This window comes from Centropristis striata, chromosome 14, assembly GCF_030273125.1.
Source record: "Centropristis striata isolate RG_2023a ecotype Rhode Island chromosome 14, C.striata_1.0, whole genome shotgun sequence".
NCBI classification, from domain to species: Eukaryota; Metazoa; Chordata; class Actinopteri; order Perciformes; family Serranidae; genus Centropristis; species Centropristis striata.
This window is the reverse complement of record NC_081530.1, coordinates 5,898,640-5,921,029: the sequence shown is the minus strand read 5'-3', so window position 1 is coordinate 5,921,029 and position 22,390 is coordinate 5,898,640. Positions and strand designations below refer to the sequence as shown.

The 22,390-nt window shown below is 35.7% G+C and overlaps 1 protein-coding gene across 2 annotated transcripts in view; it reads right to left on the bottom strand.

The window, feature by feature from the left end:
• The window catches only part of phf14 (PHD finger protein 14), a 109,072-nt gene that overhangs the window by 5,009 nt on the left and 81,673 nt on the right, over window positions 1-22,390 (bottom strand). The window lies entirely within an intron of this gene.

The following is a 22,390-nucleotide window of genomic DNA, read 5'->3' as shown; positions in this document are numbered from 1 at the left end:
ACGTTAAAATGAGTGTACATGTTCCTTGAGATACACAACATTCAATCTGACTGTCACTACTGGAAGCTGTGTTTCCCATATACACTATTTGTTTGCTGGTTTTGGACTAGTTAAAGAGAAAAAAAATGCTATTTTATGTCATTTTCTGTGCAATAATTTGCTAGGGCCAGTTAAGTTTAGCAGCCCCTCAAAAGTTTTAGCTGAGTTTAACAGTCATGCAAGGATACTGAGGCAGAAAGCAACTTATTTATCCTTGAAGCTCACCATATCTTTCATACTTGAACTCCAACAGATTAATGCATCTACAATCCTAAATTGTTAAAATTATCAGAGATGATTTATGGTATGGTAAAAATTGCAAAAAACATCAACCACAGTGTTTTAATCTGACCAGCAGGGGGGTGCAGCCCTCCTTTTCCCCACACTGAGCTGTGATGAGCAAACTGTGGATGGAATTTACTGGATTTTCTTTACTGGTGAAATTATGATTCCAGGCAATATGTTATTCTGAAGCCTTTAGTAAAATAACATGTAAACCACTGTTTGATTATGCAAATTGAAATTTAAACTGTCATATAAGATGAAGATGAGGTGAATTTCTGGATCTTAGTGTAAATAAATCAGGGTGCAGGATGTGTGGAGCTATCTGCAGCAGCTGTTAAGGCATGTGTAGGAACAGTAAATTAAGGTTAGGGTTAATGCAAAGGACAGCCCATATATTATTTCACTACGAACAGGAACCTTGTCTGTGCCTCTGGAGCAGTCTTGATATGCAGTCTCCCCTGAAGAAAAATGTGCTACTTTTTCCTGAACTCTGGATACTTTGTGGTGCCGGTCCATAGGGCTGATATAAATCTAGCTCTGGGGTGACACCTCATGAACTCCGCCATCGTATACACTCGTGCCATCCACCAAATCTCCCTGACAAGCCTGCCAATTTTCCAATTACCTGTGGCGCCATCCGTTATCGGAGGGCCAGTCAGCTCTTAAATGGGAAACAAGAGGGAAGGAGGGGCTAGCGCATGCTAACTATCTCATAAAGCCAGAGATGTGCCTCCCATGCCTCCTCCACTGATTTAGTATGTGTCCCTGGGGAGCATTATGACACCAGTCCTCCTGGCCTCTCAGGGCCTTCACAGGATTTCTCATGTGCTCTTTATCCTCCCTACTCCAACCCCTCATCAACCTATCATACCTGTCTCTGCCTGAGGGAAGGCAGACGGTGTCAGCGCTCCTCAGCTTCTCTGTTGCTGGTATTATCCAGCTGTCTGTCTGCCTGCAGAGCCGCCTCCTCCTCCAGTCTGTATAGGAGGGCAGCAGCGGGGAGAGACATGACCCAGTCGTCATCTGTTTTCATGTTTCTTTGAATCTCGGTAAAATGCTGTGCTGGAAGTGATACTACAGCTGAAGATTGCCTTCAGTTAGGGCCGACTCCTCATTTATCTGCCCTTATGGTAAGGCTTATGCAGTGAGTTTACAGAAATTGCTTGTGCAGTGTGCAATTTAAAGTGTCAGAGCGATAGAGAAGACAAGCTGTTAGTCATATTTGAAATGCACGTCACCTGGAGACTATCTTAAGACTTGTTTGGGAAGGGGCGTAACTCCTGTTATACTGCATAAGACCATATAGAGCAGTCAGTCACGTGTCGTAGCATTATGAATCTGAACTGACATGTCTATGCTGCAATTAAAAATGATTTAGATGATCTAAACCATTTTGGGGAATGGAGGCATGACTTCAATTTGCATTCACTGACTTCTTGGCCAATGTGGGGCATTCGAATGAGCTGTGAACAAAATATGCTGTTACATGTTAGAAATTGTAAATGACTTATTGCATGTTATACATGTGGGAATTGTGTTAGCAAACAATTTCCTATTCACACACCCAACAGAAAGAGCAACAGCCATTCAGTCAGATATCTCCTCTCCTTCAGCTCTGTGTTGATCTTCACCAATAATGAGAACGATATGTGCTTCTTTAGCTGCTAAATGCGATGGAAACAAAGTTGATGAGAGCTGTGAGATTGAACACTACTGTAACTTTTGCATACTAAAAAAACTAAGTTGGTAGCTGGGTTTGTCATGCTTTTCAAATGACATAGTCATTATAACATAAAAATACTGAGTAAACAAATACAGTGCATTAAGTAAGTAGTGAGACTCGTTTTTTTTCCACATTTTGTCATATCATGTTAAATCTACCTCAATAGAAAAGTAAAAACATGAAATGAAAAAAAATATATAGGGAGAGACATATAAAATAAAGTAGATTTTTTTACTTAAAATATGTATACATGTCTAATTCAGATTTTTCCAATTTCTCCAAGGTGGTATTTTCAACAAAGATTTTGAGAGAGTCTAGGGTGAAGTCCAGATCAGTTTGCAATGCGGGACCATTTACATCTGTCTGTGTTTGTGCACTTTTTGTAATTTTTTTTGTTTGTTTGATTTTTACATTTCTGTTGAACATTTTATTTTCATTTACTTGATGGATCTACACATTGGTTGGAGCAGCTTTCACTAACTGAAAGTGATTCTGTCATGAGTCAGTTGCTTTTGGATTGATAATATGTATATTAAACATAATGAGTATAGAAAAAAGAGAGATGGTGAGCAATTGGGGGGGGGGGGGGGGGGGGGGGGGGGGCAGGAAAAGGGGCAGAGCCTCCTCTTTTTCTTCTTGAAGCTCAGATCTCTGGACATCTGTACTAAGATGCTGCAGATGTTTTATCAGTCTGTGGTGGTAGTGTGTTGTTTTATGCTGCAGTCTGCTGGGGAGGCAGCATCACACACAGAGATGAAGGCGGTTGGACAGACTGGTCTAAAGAGCTGGTTCTGTGGTTGGAGCCAGGTTGGACACACTGGAGGAGGTGGTGGAGAGATGACCTGTCAACATGTTCGAGTCCAGGGGTGGGCAACCTTTACTAACTAAAGAGCCACTGTTGGCAAAAAAAAAAGAAGAGAAAATCGCGGAATGGAGCAGCAAACCTTATATTGAGCCTAAAATGAAAATTAAACAGCCTAATAAGTCTAAATTAGCCTACCAACAATATTAATAGTCATATTGAGCATTTATTAATATGATTTTGAAAACTAGTCTATCTCAGGGAACTCAAAACTAAACTCAAAGTTGGCAAAACTTAAAGGTTAAGGCGCCGGGCCGGAGACTTTCATAAGCTATGAAACATATTTTAGTTGATTTAAATGTCCAAACGTTTTTACTATGCTGTAAAAAGGCTATACAAGTTTACAATTGAAGAATACAAATAGTTTTTGGTCTACACCATTGACAAATGAAAAAAAAGAAATATATATAATTTTTTTTGTCTCAGCCACGGGGAGCCCCTGCAGGCGGCCTAAAGAGCCACATGAGGCTCTGGAGCCACAGGTTGGCCACCCCTGTTCTAGTCCATCCTGAAATAGCCGGATCATCCGCTACACAAAACCTTTATGGACCAAAAAAACAGCAGTGGACGGCTCCTCTCTCTCTGTTGCAGGACGGAGAGATTCAAAAGATCCTTCTCTCCTACAGCCATCAGACTGTCTCATTCTAACAGAGGTACCAGACTAACTGAATTTCCCCTCAGGGATAAATAAAGTCATTTTGATTTGGTTAGGTGTCAAATGTTTTACAATCTTTGAAACAAACTGTGTATACTGCCCTACAAAGTCTAACTGCAATAACTAGCAAAGGGTAAAACTGAGAAAAACTGCTTTAAAGTTTTTAAACATTTTTTAACTGGCCAGCCAAATGGGTTATTGGTGGGTAAGTGATGTGACACTTATTTCTACGTGTATTGATGATGTAGTTGTTGTTGTAGCTGATGTGGTTTTGCTCTAAAAGGTTCTAATATTAATGCATAAACAGAGTGCAGTAACTACAATCTTGTTGTCTTCTTTCAGCTTTTATATTTTGTTTTCAGTGAATACACATTTTCAAATTGATTTTGTTATAAGTGTATTTAAAAGTGTTTAACAACTCTATTCAAAGATTTGTGTATTTTAGACTTAATATTATAACGCAATGTTAATGTTAATATAATTTTATCACACTTTTTTACTTAATCACTATTTGGATAATAATTTTCCTATCAAATAAAGTAGACCGTCTGCTTTGGTCTTATGTTTAAATTTGTATAAATATCCAAAACAGACCGTGGTATGTGCAATTACTGCGGCCTGCTTTGGTTTTGACTTGGATTTTGTAGTAACTGCAATATTTATATCATTATTATTATTTTTCTGAAATAAAGCAAAATTGAAATCTAACACTTTGTCACAAGATAAAACAGACATCAAGGAGTTAATTTTTAATTAAAACTCAATTTCGACCAAAAATGTAGCTACTGCAGTTAGGCTTTGTATGTCAAAGATCATATATGTCACATTGGGTGTTTATGGTATTTATTTTTTATGATATTTCTTATTTTAATATAAATAAACTCAACACCTTTTCTGCTTACAGAAACACAAATTTGCCTTTTTCTCTGCATCTCCACAACATATATTAAAATTGTGTCATTAATAGTGCAATAGTGTAACAACAAATTATTTTTCAGATTTGGTTTAAAGTAACAAAATAATAATAAATCAATAATAAATAAAAACAAATAACAAACCCTAATAGGGTTAAATGCAATTAAGGACACTCTAACGGATTAGAATTGTTAAATGGGTTTAAACTACTTTTTTAGATTTATGTTTCCAGTCACACCCAGGGTGTTAAGTATGTGTCGCTTTGAGATTTAATGAGTAAAGGTGAAGCATAAAGCTGAATATGGGAGATTCTAGAGGATTTAAAGTGTTTGTTACACTAGGGCTGGGCGATATGGCCCTAAAAGAATATCACAATATTGCAAGCTATTTTTACAATAACGATATTCTTGAGGAAATACTTAAAGATATAGATATTGAAGTGCAAATCTCAACAGTTGCCAAATATAATAAAATTTACTCTTGAGTATGAGCAAATAATAAAATAAAAACATTTAGGGGTTCCGGGGGCATATTTTAATGACATTTTGTGAAGGAGAATAAAGTTTCTTCCATGTTTTATTTAAGGCATCTTATTTTGACAGTCTTCTTGTAAGTTCTGTGGTGGATTCTCTTAACACACTGTGCTCTTATTTTGAAAGCTGCATGTGTTTAGCAACAGGGAGTAAGTAGCTTTTTGTGATTAAAACAACTTTAACCACTACAGCAAGAAGTAGGAACGTTGCCAATATCATGATATGCATTTTTTTCAACCATAAAAAAAATAAACCGATATTATTGTGAACGATACGATATGGCACACCCCTATGTTACACCTGTGTCACCGTGGGTTCTTATGGGTTAAGTAATAACAAATAGCCTTAATTATTAATTTAAATCTAATATTATTTGTGTCTGTATTGTGAAGACGTTGTATTGTTATTTGCAGCACGTTTTAAAGCGCAGCTATAGCCACTGATCCACAGACAGAGGACAGAGCATGTTCTGCCTCCTCCTGTTCTCTCACTGTGGAGTACAGAGGTTAAGGAATGGAGCTGTGTGCTGCATCACTGGACTCTGCTACAGACGTTTTCTTTGTGGAGAACCAAGTGGCAGACGCTCCCCCTCCGACGGGCCTGCAGGAGCTGATGGGCTCTGGCATTGTGGGATATCTCCATCAATTCCCTCTGGGAAAACGAAAGGGGGGAGGAGGGGGTTGTTTTTCACTGCGAGCTTTCCATAGGCTGGGCAGGCCCTCTGGCATTAACATATACATATATGATAATGAAATGCCACATTTTTCATTCAACTTGAGGTTGCGTTCTAAAGGGCAGGAGCAGAGCGTTGTGTTTGTCATGTGATGCAGAGAGGAGGACGGCTCACACTCATCTCTAGGGGGCAACAAAGACCAGTCCAGCTCCACTCAGCCTCGTACCCCTGCTGCTTGCACTATTAATTGTAACCCGTGCACACACATACACACACACACACACACACACACACACACACTCTTGTACTTCTATCTTTGTACATTTTCACTATAATTTTAGTTAGTTTTGTAACCACACAATACAGCTTCAGTTAATTATCATTATCATGTAACCTTTAACCCTTAAAACAAAGTCTGAAATCTCAAAAAAGCCTTTAAAGAAGTGAGGACCGGCCGAAATGTCCTCACTTTGCAAAAATGTCCTCACTCTGTTGGTTAAAAACGTGTTCCGGTCCCCGCTATGTAGAAAGAACAAGAACACACACACACATACACACACACACACACACACACACACACACACACACACACACACATTCTTGTACTTCTATCTTTGTGAGGGCCCTCATTGGAATAGTGAAGTCGGTAGTTTTAATTAGTTATTAGAGTGAGTTTGCTAGTTTTAGTTTAGTTTAGTTTTTTAATGCTTTAGTTTTTTATTAGTTTTAGTGTTAGTTGTAGTTTATTGTAATGGGGTATTTGTTGGGTGGGAGATTAAAAGAGGTCACAGTAAATTTAGCCTTTATTTCCTTTGTCTGATCCATCTTCATTATGTATGAAAAAAATTGACAAAGACAAAAACGAAGGACATTTTCACTATAATTTTAGTTAGTTTTGTAACCACACAATACAGCTTCAGTTAATTATCATTATCATGTAACCTTTAACCCTGAAAACAAAGTCTGAAATCTCAAAAAAGCCTTTAAAGAAGTGAGGACCGGCCGAAATGTCCTCACTTTGCAAAAATGTCCTCACTCTGTTGGTTAAAAACGTGTTCCGGTCCCCACTATGTAGGAAGAACAACAACAACAACAACACACACACACACACACACACACACACACACACACACACACACACACAATGCAATCAACCTAACAAACTTGGATCAAATTTACGCTGTAAAGGAATCATAACGTACAACACAGCCGGTACTTTAATAAGCTTTACGTTCCCTTTATCAGGCTGATGCAGACCTCAAAAGAATTAACGGTTAATTAGTGTGACTGATTTTCTTATCATGTTTTCTGCTTTCACTGTATTTATTTATGAGTGTGTCTTACACTGCACAATGCCTGTATGCAGAAGAGGCTCTGTTTTGTGGTGTCCCTTACAGTCAGCTAATATTCAGCTGCACAGATAACAGCACGGTTACTGTATGTGTGTTTTTGTGCAGTGCTACTCACATAAGAGGAAAGCACAACCATCAAGCCTTAATGTAGATTAGAATGCATGTAAACAGTATAATCCAGGTTAAACTAATCAAATCTCATGTGAATAACAATGTAACACTCAGTTCTTGTTGCACCATTTGAATAAAACTGCCATTTAATCTGTTGATTTGTAGATTAATTTCACAAAAGATTAAGATAGGCTTAAATCATAATTGGCAGGGTAGAGCGTAAAAGTGAAATATTGGAAACTGTAGTCTGAGAAAAATAATCTTGATTTATGGTCTTACTTCAGTGTTGTTACTCGTGTTTTAGGGCTTTTAGCAACATCTTATGGCAATTCCTCAGAGTGCTCAGTTGTCATGGAGACAGCTTCTTGTCACAATAATGACGTATTTTATTTTGATTTTTTTTTTAAGGACATTCCATTCTTTTCACACAAGGGCCAGTACAGAAATAATAAATTACAAAATTAATCATGAATAACGTATTTTAACATAATAATTTATCACAACTCAAGTGATAATTATGAAATGTCATTTCATGGTAACAGAGTTCTATTGGGCTTTATACTTATATTACTGTTGTATTTTTTAAATGTAAAATTACCCTTTTTCAAAGGCTGTATAACATTTCATAATTACATTTTTGCCAATTAAAAGATTTTATGGTTTCCAGTCCAAACTGGGTTCAGTGCTGCAAACTGATCAACCATACATCATTTCATTTCCATATACAATTCCCATCCAATTAAGCCAAGAAAGCAAAAAAAAAAGTACAACTTTGTAAAAGAATAAAATAAAACTGAGAAAAATCATCTATAAGAAATGTGTGCTAAATGTAGCTACTATAATTGACCTAATTTACATTCAAAAAGTTTATGCAATTACTGTAAATAAATTAAATTTTTAAAATGTGGTTTTGTTGCAATAACAAATTTCTATTCAACAAAAATTATTTAACTTCAATTCACTTTACCTGAATGGCACTTTTTTTTGGTTTATGTTAGAATAACTAGATTAAAATTGTATATGCAATTGAAATAAGTAAACCTGACAAAATAGACCAACATTTTTTTGAGTGTAATATGATTATAAATTCCCCTTACAGTCAATGTATAAATGTAGGTCCTTTCAGAAATCCTACCAACATTCAGAAAGCATTCTGTATTTATAATATTGACTATTGTTGTGTTCTGTACATAAAGGCCTTTTCACACAAGGGACAAAACCAAAGAATAAAATAAAAATATTGGATATTTGTTTATGATTTTATGTTAGAAAATAAAGTCTAAAAAAAATGAAGTCCAACACAAATTAAAGTTCCGTGCATTCCGGCAAAAAACATTTTTTTTCCTTTGATAAACCCAAAACTTGTTGTATGCAACACAACTTTTTTTGAACAAAAGTTACAATTTGGTAGCATTTTCTATGGGTGGCACCAGAAAGCATGTTAGTGTAGCAAGTTGACCTTCATTGCAATATTTTATTCTTTATTTTATATATATCAATATCAATCAATACCCATATTATTGCGTGACAGTTTTTTTCAATTATGTTATGACACTGAAGTATATTGATTAACTGAGCAAAAGTCATTTTTTTTAAATTGGCATCTAAATGAAACAGCTGCAAAAAAAATTGCATGGCATATACAAAAATTGTTGATTTGATGTGAAACTCTAATAGAGATAGGTTGGCTCAGATATTTTAATTTGTTTGATCATGCGATTACTTTGCATCTTTTAACTCATTTATCATCTATAATGGCAGAGAAGCAAAGAGTGACGCCTGCATATCACTAAATCACTAAGGGATATGTATGTATGAAAAAAAAAACATTGTTTTATGTATCAATGCATTCACATTGTATCTTATTTATATTGCTTTGATATCTTCTTTCATTGAAGTTATTATAATAACTAACTAATGCTGTAATGCTGTACATTGTCATATTGTACTGTACTGTAGGTGTGCGGTCTCTTTCTAGCACTTGAAAATTAATTTAACTGAGCATATTTTCCTTTCTCTCTAAAAATAATAACCTATAGCATAGCATATGCATAGCATAACCTATATAACAATAGCACATTTGGAAGCACATCCTGGAGTGTGTGTGTGCATCATTCATAATAATCAATTTTGGGTAACACTTTAGATTCGGGAACACATATTCAACATTAATTAGTTGCTTATTAGCATGCAAATAAGTAACATATTGGCTCATAATAAGTCGTTATTAAGCAGTTATTAATGCCTTATTCTGGATGGCCTTATTATACAACCAGTAAGCCATTAACTAAGAGTTTTCCCTCAATAACCTCAGAATTATTGCTTATTAGTAGTAAGTAAGGAAATTGTTGTATATGAGTTATGATGTTAATATGCTTTGCTTTGTATGGACTTTATAAGTCTCTACATAGCGGTGAACGAAACCATGGAAACGGCAAATAGCCGTAATACTACTAATAAGCAATAATTCTGAGGTTATTGAGGGAAAACTCTTAGTTAATGTCTTACTGGTTGTATAATAATAATGCAGAATAAGGCATTAATATCTACTTAATAATGACTAAATAAGAGCCAGTATGTTACTATTAATAATAATAATAATAATAATAATAATAATAATGTTGAATATGTGTTCCCTAATCTAAAGTGTTACCCAATTTTGACATTTGAATGCCAAGTTCATATACACAATTTCATACGTATCAAATTTGTGTTAAATTGAATTGAAAATTTGGTCATTTATAACCACAATTAGTTATGTCTATTTACAGGTGAAATACATTCTAGATAGTACATTCTTATTGGTGAGCTCATTGTTTGAAGATGCATCTTTGAAAATAAAGTCCAGCAATGAACCTATAAAACCACAAATTGTGTTAATTGTGTCTGGATTCATTAAATAAGTTATAATGTGTTAATTAGTGAGCTTTAGAAGTTGTCTTCCAGTCTTTATGCTAAGCTAGGCTAATCATGCTCCATGCTAACTTATCCTTTCATCTTATTCTCAAAAATAAAAAAAGGAAATGTCCCCAAATGCTGAACCATTTGGGGACATTTCCTTTTAAACAATGTTACATATTTTAAAAATTAATTTGTAACATTTTGCATTGTTTTCAATTTAATAGTAATAAAAATGTTAACCCTCTGGAGTCCATCTATTTATTGAAAATACATGTTTTAATTACAGTAATAACTATTTATAGATGATATGTAGACAAGCTGATGTTTTCTATTTAATAAAGACAATAGCACATTTGGAAGCACATTCTGGAGTGTGTGTGTGCATCTCCGGCTGCTGTGTGTGTGTGTGGCTCTTGGTACGTGTGCCCCGGCATCTTGTTGCCATTCAAGAGATGTCACAATTGCAGTGGGTCATAAACAGCAGCTTCATTAGCCTGTTCAGGCAGTACGTTACGCGCTACATTTAACCACCTCTGCCCACAGCACTTCTCCTGCATCTCTGCTCCTCAACACCCACAAACCAGTCACCAGAGAGCACAATTAAATTTCATGACTGCGCATATTTGCAATTCCCATTTCATTTATTACAAAGGGCATTCTATAATGTCCCATTTTTTTTCTCTGGGAAACGTATTTACATTTTAGTGAGGCATGACTGATTCTGAGGTGAGGATACCAGGCGACGGCTAATTTAATCAGAGCTGAAATTCACAAGCAGGTTTTTCTTTTTTATCGCCTCGTCGGATATCTCCAGATGCCTCCCGGAAGAGAATATACAGTCGGGAAAAGAAGAGCTGCTTTCTCTCAGTTTCTTATTTAAAGCATTTAGAATAATGCAGAGAATCGTAAATGGGTCTGAGTGCTCGGGCACTGTGGGTAAAGTGGTTGTGTTTTTCTGAACAAGGCTGGAAAAAACACAACATGTCAAAAGAGAAAATGCCAAAAATGTCTCGTGAAATGAAAATGAGGAAAGGATGAGACTTCGAAGTAAGTGGTGCACAATGAGTGTTATGCAGAAGATTCCACACAAGGCTCGGCTGGTACACAACAACACTTCAGTGTTTCCCTGCATGGAGCCAGATGTTCTCTACCACCCAGGTTTTACAGCACATTCCATAACAATCCATCATGAAACATTAAATCCATTCACTGGGGCTTTCCTAACCTGCCTTCTTGTCCTTACTTACATCATCAGATTGGCACACATGGCCTGCTGTCATTTGATACTTATGAAGTTAATTTGTTGCCATGTAAAACACTACAGGCGTACTGTAACTGCCATGCTTTAAAACCAACACAAGAGTATGTCAGTTTAAATACTGCTTGGGGCCAATTAACGTCGTTAATAGATGTTTTTTCTACAAATTGCAACAAAAACAATGATTGAAACATAATTTTTTTGAAATTTCTTATGTGGAGGGTAGATGTAGGCAGCAAGAATACATTTTATGTACATCTTTCAAAAACATCATTCATAATAATCAATTTTAGGTAACACTTTAGATTAGGGAACACATATTCAACATTAATTAGTTGCTTATTAGCATGCAAATAAGTAACATATTGGCTCATAATTGGTCATTATTAAGTCGTTGTTAATGCTTTATTCTGCATGGCCTTATTATACAACCAGTAAGACATTAACTAAGAGTTTTCCCTCAATAACCTCAGAATTATTGCTTATTAGTAGTAAGTGAGGGAGTTGTTGTATATGAGTTATGATGTTAATATGCTTTGCTTTGTATGGACTTTATAAGTCTCTACATAGCAGTGAACGAAACCATGGAAACGGCAAATAGTCTCCTAACAAGTACGACTAATACTACTATTTGCATGCTAATAAGCAACTAATTAATGTTGAATATGTGTTCCCTAATCTAAAGTGTTACCCAATTTTGATATTTGAATGCCTAGTTCATATACACAATTTCATACGTATCAAATTTGTGTTAAATTGAATTGAAAATTTGGTCATTTATAACCACAAATAGTTATGTCTATTTACAGATGAAATACATTCTAGATAGTACATTCTAATTGGTGAGCTCATTGTTTGAAGATGCATCTTTGAAAATAAAGTCCAGCAATGAACCTCTAAAACCACAAATTGTGTTAATTGTGTCTGGATTCATTAAATGAGTTATAATGTGTTAATTAGTGAGCTTTAGAAGTTGTCTTCCAGTGTTTATGCTAAGCTAGGCTAATCATGCTCCATGCTAACTTATCCTTTCATCTTATTCTCAAAAATAAAAAAAGGAAATGTCCCCAAATGGTTACATATTTTAAGAATTAATTTGTAACATTTTGTATTGTTGTTTTCAATTAAATAATAATAAAAATGTTAACCCTCTGGAGTCCATCTATTTATTGAAAATACATGTTTTAATTACAGTAATAACTATTTCAATATGATATGTAGACAAGCTGATGTTTCTAGACCATTTTTAAAATGTGAATTTTCTTTCTACAATGAAAACTATTACTATTTTTAATTTACATGCAAAAAGACTGTTTTGTAGTTTTATTATTTATTGTTTTGTCTGCTGTTTTTGTGTGTATTAATGTTTTTTTTAATTAATGTCTTTTGTTTGTATTTTGGGTTCCTGGCAGCTTTATACTTTGTTAATTAAGATAAAAAGAAAAACCTGACTGATAGCCAAGTTTGTGTGGAGAAGAAGGAGCCATGCATGTGATGAAAGGACAGACTGAAAGATGCTAAACAGAGACAGAAATGAATGCAGAGGAAGTTGACAAATATGAACCAAAATCTCCTGGACTTGAGAGGTTTAAATATCAGCCTTCAGGCGTACACAGGGCGATATTCATCTAGTACCTTGAGTTTGCTTGACATTTGAGAGTGACTTCATCATGTTGTTCTGTGTCAGTGTCAGACGCTGAACACTCGCTCAAAATTGTCTTTTGAAAAAATGAAAAAATTCAGTCACAGATGTTCGAAAACCAACATGATCTCACAGGAATCCCTGAAATAGCCACGGATTCGCTTAACTCAAAATCGGTGGAATAGCCACAGAATCACTCAAATTTCCGTGAAACTGACACGGATTTCGCTACAATGCAAGTTAATAACAGTCATATCCCGTGGCTATTCCAACATACAAAGTGATAATGTACATTCACTGAGTGAATATTTAGAAAAAAAAACATATATTTCTCGCTAGAAATGTGATCAAAATCCATTTTTATGCAGAAACAAAGTCAAAATATTGATTTTTTCACTAAAAATGAGAGAACTGTCCGCCATGTTTTTTGTTCTGACCGCCAGGACCTTGAAAGTCACGTGACTTGGAACAAACCAATAGAAAAAAATATTAACTTGCATTGTAGCGAAATCCGTGTCAGTTTCACGGAAATTTGAGTGAATCCGTGGCTATTCCACGGATTTTGAGTTAAGCGAATCCGTGGCTATTTCATGGATTTCTGTGAGACCAGGTTCTCGAAAACAAATGATATAAAGAAGCTTGGTAACACTTTACAATAACCATCTAAGTAATGTTTATAGATGGTTTATAGACCAATTATTAACCATTTACAAAGTGCTATACATATTTTATCTTTAAATGTTTTCAACCAATTTCTTAAAGGTATATGAATCATTTCAATATCATTAACATACTAAATATGGTGTTAAAAATGTTGAAATGAGTGCAAGTAAAACTATTAATAAACTATTAATTATAATTTTATTGTTTGTTAATAGTAAATTAATTATAAACTTACATTAAATCTTTTATAAATGATTAATAGATGGTATATTAGTTAGTTAAACAGTAATAAATGATGTATTTACCATTCTAAATGGCCTATAAACGGTTTAGAAATGATGATTAAACATCAATAAACTATCTGTTTACCATTTATGAATGATGGTTATTGTAAAGTGTTACCAGAAGCTTTTACTAGATCGAAGCATTCTGCATTCACATATTGACCTAAAGTGAGTTTTGGGGATGTGTTCCAGAGCAGGAAAACAATGTGGAGCAGATAGTGGTGAGATACATACAAACAATAAACAGAGAGGAAAGAGAAGCTGGAGGCAGAGGAATGGAGACCTCAGCAAGCTTTAGTCTATGAATCCTTTTTCTAGGAGCAGAAGCCTTGTGGCGACCCCCAGCAGTGTGATTTATAGCACGATGAGATAGTCCTGCACACCCACAATCTGTTAATGTATGTGTGTGTACAGTAAGAGTGTGGCTCAATGCATGCCTGTATCACAAAACACATTAGAGATATATCATTATGATACGTGCTCATAATCAATAGGATGAGAGGCTTTATCTAACAATAATCTGGAGCATTTGTGAAAAAGTGTTAGTAGCATGTCATCTGCCTTATAGCAGTGGTGGAATGTAACCAAGTACATTTACTAAAGTGCTGTACTTAAGTACACTTTTAAGGTACTTGTACTTTACTTGAGTATTTCCAATCTATGTAGCTTTATACTTCTACTTCACTACATTTAGAGGCAAATATTGTACTTTTTACTCCACTACATTTAGCTGACAGCTTTAGTTACTTTTCAGCTCGAGATTTAACGTAAAAAACGTAACCTAATAACAGTAGTACACTGTAAAAAATGTTTGTAGAAATTACAGTAAAACACTGTCAAATTGCATCAAATGGGGCGTAAAATAAAAAAAATTATATCACCATAGTAGACACTTAATTACCGTAAATAAAGGAATAGTACAAAACTTAAACTGCAAAAATATTTGAAAAAATATATTTAAAATTAATGGATAAATACGATAATGTCACAAAGACACAATTACCCTAAAAAAACCCAGGATTATTCAGTCTAAATAAAGTTTTTGCCGATATTTAGATTCAAATTTACAATAGAAAACCCACTCACTGTATTTTTCACGGTGAAATTCTGGCAACCACAGCTGCCGGTATTTTACCGTAAATTAAACAGGGTTTTTTTTTCAGTGTAGTTAAAATGAGCCCTACCTTGAGAAAATTGAAATGCATCAATATGTAGAATAGAACACTGTAAGTGGGTTCATTCTGCATAATGCATACTTTTACTTTTGATGCTTTACGTACATTTTACTGCTGGTACTTTTGTACTTTTACTTCAGTAAGTTTTGAATGCAGGACTTTTACTTGCAGTGGAGTACTTTTACAGTGTGGTATTAGTACTTTTACTTAAGTAAGGGATCTAAATACTTCTTCTACCACTGCCTTATAGCACAATGTTGCCATGATTATTCTTGGGATCTGTACTAACATGTGTTAGTGCTCGATGATGTTTATGATTTTTTTTTTCTGGAGCTCTCTACAAACTTGCCTGCCATTCATTTAGAGTAAAATACTGTTGTATGCTAAGCTCTGGTCCCTCTTTATTATTTGCAAAGAGCAATTTACAATGTACAAAACACTCAGGAAACATTGGCAGGCTTTCATTTCCTGATTTTTAGCCACATTAGCTGAATTATTGTCAAAGTGATAAAGTTAACAGCAGGCCAAGATGAAAATTCTGTTGTCTTATTATGGCCAAAAAACCATTTGTAATGAAAAATACATTACGAGTACCAAACATATTACAGTATATTCTAGTCTCATGTCTATTAGTGCTAGTCATTGGCTCATTGGTCAACTTTATGTAAGCACTTAACTCAAATGAATGCCTAAAATATATACTTCATTAATAAATGATAGTACCTCCATATTGGGCTGTGATGGATTCACAAAAAGAAATTTGGAACTAAAGTTTATTTTGTACGTATGTTTATTGGAGGATATGGCATGCTTTCTGCCCACACAGCAGGAGCCAGGGACGGCTGGGAATGTTGTCTTAATGAAGGCTGATAAACAGAAGTGTCTGCTTCACTGTTTATGGCCATTAAATACTGGGGGGTTTCAAAAAGTGGCCTCATGTACGCTCTCAGCAAAGAGAGTTATTAGAATGAGCCAGGTCCAGAGAAATGGACTGCTGGGGCCACTAGGGACCCCAATAGCAATCACACACTCGTGTTTACTCCACAAATTGGCCCCTGAGAGGGGCACGGGCGTCTGTAGCGCCTAGTTAAAGTGATTGAGGTGACTCCTAGCCATTGATTTTCTCTTCGTCTTCAGCGTCCTGCCTGGCCACCCTTGACCATGTCCCATGCTCCCTGCAGGCTAGTTTAGCGGCCCGAGCTTGCCTTTAAATCACATTAAACTGTGGTTAAACTTTGGCCATGTCCAAAAGACAACCATCATTGATGAGGTTATCATGCCTTAAGCACTTCATACGCTTGAGTTAAAGCCTCGACTGTTAGCCGTATTGATCGCGCGGTCCTTTACGTCATTAAGATTCAACTTGAATATAGATAAGAGAATGTAGAAATTAACAAATTAAAATCACACTCAAGGATTTATCTTCATTCCGTAAATGCACAAATGATACTGATTAAACCACTCAGAGTGCTAATGAGAAAATATAAACAGGCTAAAGGTTAGATTTTTCCCAAAAGGAAGACACCCTCTGTAAGAATACATTTCCTCTGCCTCACTCTAAATACCATAACATCTGATGAGTAATGATGCCTATTTTTCTTTCAATTTACTAGATATAGTAAAGGCAGCCAAGTGTGACACTTCATTAAGTTAATTAGGCTAACTTAATTACAGTCTTTCACAGGTCAAGTGATGAAGCTTCTGATTGATGACACAGCGTGTAAAGGTAATCTTCCTCTGAATCAAAATGAACATTAGCTGCTACAAAGCATCAAAAATGACAAACACCCAGGGATATATCTGCCCCATAAACAAGCAGTAGTGAAAAAGCCATACTATCCTTTAACACATAACTGTCGTATAAACATAAACGGAGCAGAATACTCTGAGGCCATGAAAGAACTTTTAATACGAACTGTTTGCTGAGTAGGAGTAGACCTATGGGCTATGGAGGGAGTGAGGAAAATGAAACTTTTACGGACAGTAATTTCAACAGTTGCAATCCTTTTGATGACAACAAGTCTGAGTGCAGCTAAAGTAGTGCATCCCACACAAGTTCACAGCTGAGTACTTTAAACACTGCCTGAGCAACTTTAAGAGCTTTTGGCATTTCAAACCTTTTATCCAAATCTTCTGGTCCAATTCACCGTGGAACCCAGCATGCCAGGCAGCACTGCAAGGGTGTAAATAAAGCCTTAAACAAGCGCCCCTTGGCACGGTAACAGGCTTGAATTAAAGGCCATCCGTATATTACAGCAACACTGTCACTTTACTACTGAAATCAATTCAGTGAGGGCCCGGGGCGACAGCGGGAAGGATGTGGCCTTGGTCAGAGTGAGGTTTATCTAAGCTGAGCAGGCCGAGAGAAACACAGCGTCTATAATGAACTCAAGCCTGTCTAATAAAGCCTTTTATTTCCCTTTGCACAACAGAAACATGTCTGCAGCAGCACCAACGCTCAGCTCCTGCATTTTCCTGCAACAGTGTTAACCAGCAGCTCCTCTGTAATTACTACTGCTCTACAAACATCTCAACAATATAAGCAAACCACAGGGACAAATCATCATTAAAAGACATTTTGTAATTAATCAGGTCCCCACAGACACAAAGAGAAAGGCAGATGGTAATAAAAGCACTCGTGTCTTGGGGTTTTTTTGGCAGGAAATATATTAGGAATATACATTTTCTTGTACACTCTCGAACGAGATTCACAAAGTTTCCTTTGTGAATTCCTCCAAGATAGATGAAAAACTGGATCTTCGTCAGGGACATATCCTGAAATGTGTCTGGGAGGTGCCAGTTGTTTTTAGACCTCTGAAGCACTGGTTTTTCCCATGATTCAAATAGAGCGCTCATTGACCTATTATTATTATTATTACCTGGTTGGAGACATTAGAAACAGATGATATATGTGTTCCTATGGCAGATTACTTCATGTAATATACTTGCAAGATACTGAATAATTATTCATTTCATCACTTTGTTTATGGCTGACACTGACACACTACTTTTTGATACCATACAAGTACTATACCTTCATTTTCGTACCAATTCCAAAACCAACATGATCTCAAAGGAATCCGTGAAATAGCCACGGATTTGCTTAACTCAAAATCCGTGGAATAGCCACGGAATCACTCAAATTTCCGTGAAACTGACACGGATTTCGCTACAATGCAAGTTAATGACAGTCATATCCCGTGGCTATTCAAATATACAAAGTGATTATGTACATTCACTGAGTGAATATTTAGAAAATAAAACATATATTTCTCGCTAGAAATGTGATCAAAACCCATTTCAGTTTCACAGAAATTTGAGTGAATCCGTGGCTTTTCCACGGATTTTGAGTTAAGCAAATCCGTGGCTATTTCACGGATTTCTGTGAGACCAGGTTCTCCAAAACAGTACTATTTACAATAACTCTGTTTGATATGTACTGTATATATTTTTTTCTACTTAACTGATCAAAGAAGAAGTAAACAGCAAGACTAAGAATCTGAGCAGGTATACAATGCTAATTTATGATACTAGTTTTTGATACCAGACGTTTAGTCAGTTGTCTAATTATTTATTGAGTTTGCATCATTACATACTGCTGTGTTGTCAGTTACAGAGTAATGAAATATGTATCACTTATCTGGGGAAATACATTTCACAATAAAGTATCTTAATGTTGTAAAAAATGACCTGCACCAACACAGATCTTTTTGTTGTTTTTACGTCTGTAAACACGTAAAACCAAGAATATCTTTACATTGTCAGCTTTTAATCGAACTGTACATCAACCAAAGTGCTTGTTGATGTCTGAAACCTAATTTCCATCTACATCTCACTATGTAACCTTTCTGAGACAGAAGACATGTCAATCACACACACTTCACATAATAAAGATGTGAAACTGGATCATTTTAATTTCTGTCTCAAGATATAAATTGGTCCATCATCAGACATTATGCCATAGCATTTATATTATGGTCTGTAATATGGAGCATGGTGTCCAGAAGATCCTACTGATTTAATGCAACAGTGAAACATCTTAGCATTTACTGGATCCTTTGATAGAACATGTGTGTTTTCGAAAATATAAATAAAACAGAATATCATAATTTGCTAATCCTTTTTGAAATATATTAAATTGAAAACTGTACAAAGGAAATATTTTTCATGTTTTAACTGACAAAGTTATGTTTTTGTAAATATGCACTCTAAATTCTGAATTTGATGGATTGTGTTTTTTAATTTACATTTTACACAGCATCCAAACTTTTTTGGAATGGAGGTTGTATAAGATGTATCACACTGCACCACCACAAGTTTTCACATATCCTGTCAATCTTAACATTTACTCAATCTTTTGGCGCAAATTTTGATAGAGAAAATCATGTAATCAATAGAGCATCTGAGGTTGACATTTATGGTTTTAAATGAAATGTCTCATTGAAATACTTGCAAATTCCAAATTTCAACCCTAGAGAATATTGGAGGATATTACATACTGCTAGAATGTGTAAAAAAAAACATACGAAAATAGTATTTTGAGAAAAAAGTTTACGAGATTAAAGTGGCAAATCTACCAGAAAAAAATGCGTAGATTTATGAGAGGCCAAACTTTTTCTACTTTGCTGTGGGCCTATACTGAAAGGCTGAATACGTTATAGCCATTCTTATCACTGTAGCCTGATTATAAATAAACAGGCTATAGGCATGATCCAAATATAGTATTATTTGATACAAATGTAAAGTTTCATTATATTTTGGGCCTTAAATCCATGCTGAATCCACCCTTCTAATGGGATCAGTATAATGCAGAGTTTATGGATCAAAGTGATCCCAATCGTACTAAAAAGTTCTAAAAACCCAAACTAAAGGTTTGATCCGGATCAAAACCAAGATTGGATTACGTAATCCGTTTTTTCTTTTGAAGAAACCATTTTCAAGATTTCATCCAATTTCTTATCCAAAATCCGAGCAGATTACTTTTGTAAAACCGGACCCTAATGGCATTATCATTAACCTCGGTTGTTGTGTTTGTCGTAAATTATCAAATGTTAGCTCGCTAGCACGCAAAACTAAGATTGTGAACAGAGTAAACATTATACCTGCTTAGTATCACAATGTTAACCTATACATATATATATAAATATAAATATAAATGTAAATATGTTAACAGTCTTGGTGCACAGGTATTGGTTGCCATGTGCTCTAGGGAGCTGGGGGAAGTCTCCTGAAGTCTATACATTGTTTTGGAAGAAAAAATATTTTTTTTTTTTCACTGGAGACACGGACGAACACAACCTGGTATGACTGAGACCTTATTGTTTGAAACTTTCCAGTACAAATATGTTGTTACACTTTAGAACTTTTACACTACAAACAGGAGGGCTTTCAAACAAGACATTTAACCAGAACTGTGGTCAGCATCACATACTGTAAGATACTCCATGCTGCTACTGCGACCCTCTTCCTTCACATGTCATACATCTTCTACTCAGATAATAGCAGTGGCTGCGGGGAGCTCTGACAAATCACTTCCTGCACCATTCTCTGTAGCAGACTGTCAGGCAGAGGGGTTGATCGTCTGCTATCTCTGCCAGCAGCTGAATCTCAGTCGCAGCCATCAGGTAATATTCTGCACTTAATGCTGGCATTTAAGAAACATTCTCCCCCCACAGGCAAAAACCGTGCCTGACTTGGCATTTAAAAGCAGATAATAAAACTTTCCTTAAATACAGCTCTCATCTCAGAGTGCTTTTTAGATGCCCTTAGTGGAGTCAATTATCTCCCCACACTTGCTATTATTGAGACACTCTGAGCACCTTGCGCTTTAAAAGGTCTGTACAGCATGCTTTCTCAAAAATGTCACATTCTTAACTGCCTCTCAAAATGTAGACCCTGCAACATCAGACACCGCGTACACGTGTTGGCTTCTTTCACCAATTTGTTGCTTAAACATGCCTCCAATATGCCGGACGAACTCAAATCGAATATTAAAAAAATCTTCAGAATCTATTGTGCTGCCACTTTCCAAAGTATATTGCTATGAACAGGCTTAGAGTTATTGAACACTACTGATCTTTGCTTGCTAAATGGAGGGAATGGAGGGAAAAAAATGTTCACACTAATTTGTCACATCAACACAGCAAACGTTATCCTCGAGTGAAATGTCAACCTGCTCTGGGGCAGAGAGCTCGAGCCAAGAGGTTCTCCTGTTTGATGTTAACAAGTAGGAGGACGGGGAGAGAGGATGGAAGCGACTTCATAGAGACACTCTGGATGGAATGAGAAATGAAAGTCTAAGTGGTGGCAGAAGAAGGAAGATGACACAGTAGAGGGGAAGAAAGCTGCAGAGGCTGGGTTCTTATGAAGGATATGTTTTTACTGCTAATGGAAAGAAAGAAAGAAAGAAAGAAAGAAAGAAAGAAAGAAAGAAAGAAAGAAAGTAAGAAAATGTTAATACAAGACTGATTTCAAAAATGTTCTGTTGAAATGGGGATTTGAATTCTACCAAGAAGAGCGAAAAGGAACTAGAAAATTTCTAAATTAATTTTCAAAAAACATGGCGGACAATATTTTGACCTAGATTCTGCATAAAAGTGGATTTTGATTACATTTCTAGCGAGAAATATATGTTTTATTCTCTAAATATTCACTCAGTGAATGTATATAATCACGTTTGTAGCAAAATCCGTGTCAGTTTCACGGAAATTTGAGTGATTCCGTGGCTATTCCACAGATTTTGAGTTAAGCGAAACCTTAGGCTATTTCACGGATTCCTGTGAGACCAGGTTGATTTAAAATGAGTGCTCTTTTTCTCTGTTTTACAAACTGTCTGCATAGAACTCAAGGGGTTATTTTTATGTACGTTACCATGACGCTTGGATTGCTGTGTCCCTAGAGTCAAAGTCAGTAAGTCATCACTAGTTCAGTTGAACAAAACTTCCAAGCACTGTGCACCAATGTGTCATGTGTAATGAAATGTTTGGAAAATTACAATTTTGACCAAATAAGTACACAAGTAAAATAAACACAGTACACACATATCCCTCTGGTACGGTGTTGCCCTGAGACAACATACCCATTTTTGGCCTGTCAGATTTCTACAATGCATGTTTTTGAGTGATGCAGTACTTTAAAAAAGAGGGAAGAGTATAGGGAACCAATTGTAATGCTTTAATTTGTCACATGACCTCCAGGAGGCCATATTGAAATCCTATTTTGCGACATAAAAAATCACTCAAAACGTAATTTCCTGGCCCTTTTCCATCTGGAAAAAAATATATTCCTACTGATGGATGAATAAACCTTCATTTTTGATA